Consider the following 6,000-nt stretch of genomic DNA (forward strand, 5'->3'; position numbering starts at 1 on the left):
AGGTTGAACGATCGAACAGAACAATCAAAACCAGACTAAGCAAAATGCATCAGGAAGGGGTACCATGGGTGGAAGCGCTGCCAGCAGTACTGTGTAGTATGAGAGCATCACCTAACAGAACAGTAGGACTGAGCCCTCATGAGATTATTACTGGACGCCCCATGCAGATGCCAGGTATGATTGATCTTAGAAATGCTGATGTACACATTGCCTCAGACTCCCTGATTGCTTACTGTGAAAACCTAACAAAGGCGGTACAGAGTGCCAGAGGGAGAGTTGAGTCATGTTGGCAGACTCCACCAGAAAGTGGACACACAATCATCCCAGGTCAATGGGTCATGATAAAGTCATTCAGGAAAAAGCCATTAGAACCTAAGTGGCATGGACCACATCAAGTGATGTTGATTACAGCAGCTGCAGTATTGTGTCAGGGAAGGAAAACCTGGACTCACGTATCACACTGTAAAGTTGTTCCCCCTCCAACAGGGATAGGATAGGACACGAACCAGTGGGGAGCCGAGGGAAGAACCGATTGCAACAGGCGTCGGGGGCCAACCCTTCGGTGAAGAATCCCTCATAGGCCTTCCCATCCATTAATCCATCCTCACCTCACTGCGTTCTTTAGGTGTCATAATTAAGAAATAGGGAAAGAAGGAACAACAATAGCAGACTCGGAAAATTTACCACCCTAGTGTTTGAACCAATACTGCTCTACTGTTTAGCAGACTCAGAAAAAGTTTACAACCCTAGTGTTTGAACAAATACTGCTCTCCTGTCTTTTGTTTTCTGTCTTCCTCTGTGCAGATACCACTTGGCTGTGATGGCTGTTCTGGGATCCATAGGCAACGACCTCATCTGCCTATGAAGCCACAACCTTAAGAAGACAACTAGACGCACTGCTGAACGAGCCAATCACAAAAGAAAAAAAATACACAACGCAGAGACTAACCTATGGGAACTTCAGTCATCCATCAGAGAACATACAAGAAGACATTCTTGATCTTTCAACAAAATTACACCAGATGACTGAAGATAACTTTTCATGGTTCGGAAAAAGATGAACAACACAGATCACGTTATGTGCCTGTAACTTAAAAAAGTTACAAGAATGAACTTGCTATGTGCCTGTAACTTACGCAAGTTACAAGAATGAATTTTTAAGTGTCTAAATTTGTATTTTGTGAGTTATTTAGAACTCTCAAAGGGGGAAATGTAGGATTACAATTTTTATTTAAATGTTTTATTGAGCTTCCAATACTATAGTATTTTAACTGAGAAAGATGCACACACTGTTTTCCATTTTGAGGCAATCAAGGTTTCAGACATTAACCTCTTGTCACATCTCAAAGGTCAGCTGGGCCTTTTGTTGATCTAATCAGGCTTGTTGAATTAGCATCTCAAGACTCTGAGTTACACTGTTACCTGATGAAATCAGGTAACCAGCTGAATCAAGAGTCCCCTCCTCTATGAAATTAATTCCACCCCCTTGAAATGTATATAAACTGCAATGTAAAGTTCTCTTATTTAGACTTGATTGAGATGACTACAGCGACGCAATAAAGAACTTCTGCTCGAAAGATACCTCTTAAAGTCTCCTGGTCTGCACTTCTAAGTTTTCAACACTTGAGAAGGAAAAACGTCACAACATATGCAACCGATTAGAGAATAATTTCATAAAAATTGAAGCTAAAGCCTATAGTCGCAGCAGCCGCCGCCTCGTACGCTGACCAATCATGGGAAACACACACACTGAGGAACAGCTGTGTTCGTGCACAGCAGGGTAAGTGAAATGTGAAACTAATCTAATAATTATAAATCAAACAGTTTATCCATAAATCTTGTGAAATAACACTAACACCGGGAGAGCCGCGATCGGATTGGGTTAAAGTTACTCAGTCAGGGCCAACAGTAGGCCGTCGATAAACAAAATGCTGAAATATATTTTAAAGTATGTCAGTGAGCCTCCGTCTTGTCTTTAAACGTCTTATTTTATGTTAAAACATGTGCATTATGAACAAAGAACCGTTATTATTTCCAACTTCCAAGCAATATGTGTTTTTGTTAATCCTGTCGACACTTAGTTGTGAATGGAGTCACACACACTGCTCGATCCGCGCCGATCATTTCTCCCCTCGGCATTTAGATTTTCGGGAAGGAAAAAAATTCCACTCCCCCATCCAAACTTTTAGGATCCCGGGTATCAGATTTGCACAATCCATACGCACAACGCTTCGGCATGTTTCCCTCGCTCGAAAGCTTGCCAGACCTCCCGCGCCTAGTTACGGTTGCTAAGACACGATTGGCTAGTGGCGGTTTTCGGGCGTGGCTTAGCGAAGGGTCAATTGGGCATCGTTTAAATGCCACGGCCTACCTGAGCATTGTTTCTGACCATGTCCATCCCTTTATGGCCACCATGTACCCATCCTCTGATGGCTACTTCCAGCAGGATAATGCACCATGTCACAAAGCTCGAATCATTTCAAATTGGTTTCTTGAACATGACGATGAGTTCACTGTACTAAAATGGCCCCCACAGTCACCAGATCTCAACCCAATAGAGCAGCTTTGGGATGTGGTGGAACGGGAGCTTCGTGCCCTGGATGTGCATCCCACAAATCTCCATCAACTGCAAGATGCTATCCTATCAATATGGGCCGACATTTCTAAAGAATGCTTTCAGCACCTTGTTGAATCAATGGCACGTAGAATTAAGGCGAAGGGGGGTCAAACACATTATTAGTATGGTGTTCCTAATAATCCTTTAGGTGAGTGTATTTTAACGCTTTGTTAGTTGCAAAATTAAAATGTATTACAGATTAGATATGTTTAACATTTTCAAGCAAAAACTGTAGCAAAATGATTATGTTATTTTTCTTAATTGCATTTACACTCACAGTTAAGACACTTGCGATTGCATTTACATTAAATGTCCCGCAATGAATGTAGCAAAATTCAATGTGCAAATTGAAATTGCATTCCGAGCCGATCACGCCCCCTCCCGCCCTGTCAATCACTGCGTGAAGTTTCGGTTTCTTAGATATTAAAATCATATTGGTCATTCTGAGGTCACTCAGCATCCCCACATGCTCCAAATTCACGCAAAAAAGTCTTGTTTGTTTGTGCCGGTTAAAGTGTTGTTTATGCTGCTTCTATCGGGTGAAACTGCTTCAGATAGTGGAACAAGTTTGATGTGTTCCCGCTGCTAGTCGGCACCACTCTCCGCCACATTTTGCAGCGCGCTGAAACCTGAAGTTTTGAGATCTCAGCCGAAACACCACTGAATTTATACCACTGAATTAGTCTTTCCTCTCTTATCAACTATTTCGTCTGCTTTCTACTCGCTTGTGGAAGCTCGTTAAGTCACATTTGTATTGCGGTCAGGGACGCTCATTCTGCAGCTGAAACTTGCCGCGTTGGAGAATGAGATCAGCCCACTCCTGCTGAGCTGAGCACTGGCTGCGTCCGCGTGTCTGTGGTGAACGTCATCACGAAAGTCGCCAATTGTGTTCTGCTCTTTCTGCCGGCTGCGCGCCTAACGTCAGTCAGTGACAAATGCTGTATATCGAAAATGTGTTTAAAAATCATATCACCGTTATCGGAAAAAAAAAAATATTGCGATATATATTGATATTATTACTTATTCTTCTGCTGTGCGGAACTGAGGAAGAGATGACGGAACAGTTTGATCTTCGGCTGACAAATCAGAGGAAAGGGGCGTTTCATTCCCGCCCACCTGTAGAATTAGAATATTCAAGCTGTTTATTTATTTTTCTACCTCAGAACGAAAAACGAAGAATCAAGCTGAATTCTTGATTTTCTGGGGGAATTTTCTATTTTCAGTATTAAATAAAAAAAAGACTGAACAAATGATACACGGATTATAAGGTATCATATTTATACTTTCAATAAATTAGTCTTTACATAATTTCTGATAACTAATTAGGCTGGCTAACTTTGAAAGTTTTCAATGTCAATATTGCTTGTGATCTTAATATGTATGTATTTGTATTCTTTGTTAACACTGATGCATGATCTTCTTTTATAGGCTATGAGGAAAAACTCTACCATGCACACAGAGAATAGAGTTCACTGCTGCTAACTGGGAGAGCAGCTGGACAACTAGAAGAGAGAACAGTAGAACACATATTAATACAGATGACTGTATTATTCTTCTGCAAGAACCAAGACAAGCAAAGACTGATGATGAGCGCTCTGAGCAAACACTGCAGTCGAGACGCATGATTGCACATTGGACTTTACTGAGTTCTTCATGTAATGTTTGTAATGCATTTACTGTACGCAGAACTTCTAATAATTTATGTGGATGCCATTTATAAACCTGTTAGATTTTGATGTTTTAGTTTTGAGATGAATAAAATTGTATGTTTTAACAATGTTATAGCTAAGCATTTTTTGTTTAAGAGAACATTTTGGGAACAAAAATAAAACTTCCCGCTAAAAACTTTATAAGAATGTTAGGGGATGTAATGTTCTAAAAATGTTATGATTAAACCTTAATGATTAAAAAAGAAGGTCATCACAAAACATTTTTAGAGTGTTCTTAGAGAATGTTATGCCGTCTTTTAAGAGAACATTCTGGGAACCAAAATAAAACTACCAGCTGAAAATGTTAGAAGAACATTTGGGAATAATGTTCTAACAATATTAGCATTAAACATATTTAGAATGTTTTTAGAGAATGTTATCCTAGCTTATAGGAGATCATTCTGGGAACCAAAATAAAACTACCTGCTGAAAACATTATTAGAACACTGCATGGTAATGTTCTCAGAACATTTTTAGAACAAAAAAAATTCTAGCTGGGATGTCAAAGCAATAACTAAATCAGCATACTATCACCTGAAAAATATTGCAAGAATTAGATGCTTTGTTTCCAGTCAAGACTTAGAGAAACGTGTGCATGCTTTCATCACCAGCAGAGTGGATTATTGTAATGGACTCCTCACTGGCCTTCCCAAAAACACCATAAGACACTTGCAGCTCATACAGAACGCTGAGCAGAACCAGAACATATGAACACATCACACCAGTCCTCAGCTCTTTACACTGGCTGCCAGTTACATATAGGATTGATTTTAAAGTATTATTTCTGGTAAATAAATCACTAAATGGCCTAGGACCTCAATACATTGAGTGATCTGTTGGGTTTATATTCAGTGAGCATATCTGCAGATCATTAGGATCACATCAGCTAGAAACACCAAGGGTTCACTCTAAGCATGGCGAGTCTGCTTTTAGCTACTATGCCAGCCGCAGCTGAACCAGCTTCCAGAAGAGATCAGATGTGCTCCTACAGTCAGATTCAAATCCAGACTCACAACACTTCTGTTTAGCTGTGCATTTACTGGATGAGCACTGTGCCACTGCTCGTCTGTCTGTACTGCATTTTATTTTTTTATTCAAAACGGTTTTAATTATTGTGATTTCTTTTGATTATTTTAATTTCTTCTATGTAAAGCACTTTGAATTACCACTGTGTATGAAATGTGCTATATAAATAGCCTTGCCTTGACTAACTCTAGTCTTTTTCATTAACTAGTCTTTTACTCTAATTATTAGTGTGAACTCATGAACTAACAACTCAAATGTTGGCATCTGTCTGGGCCGTGTGGATTGGCCTTTGCTGAAGGAACCATTATATTTTGGTGCTTTAAAGCACAAATTATTGAAAAAAAATTAGAAACAGATTTTTCTACATATAATTTTTTATTTTTTTTTAGTCCTGCTCCATCTGAAAATTAAATTGAAACAAACACAAGTGAATAATTTGCACAGCAGAAGTTGAATCATATCACAGGATGAACAAACACACACATACAAGCATACAAGAGTCTGCTGAATGAAAGAGCTCATAGAAAAGCTTGATGAAATTAATATTAATAATAATAATACTAATACTAATAATAACCTTAATCTGGGACTGGGGGCCGGGGACTGGGAGCTGCCGTGGGTCCCGTGGGCCGGGGACCGGGAGCTGCC

Source organism: Siphateles boraxobius, unplaced genomic scaffold (assembly GCF_051911475.1).
Source record: "Siphateles boraxobius isolate OS27281-9 unplaced genomic scaffold, OSU_SipBor_1 241, whole genome shotgun sequence".
Classification (NCBI taxonomy): domain Eukaryota; kingdom Metazoa; phylum Chordata; class Actinopteri; order Cypriniformes; family Leuciscidae; genus Siphateles; species Siphateles boraxobius.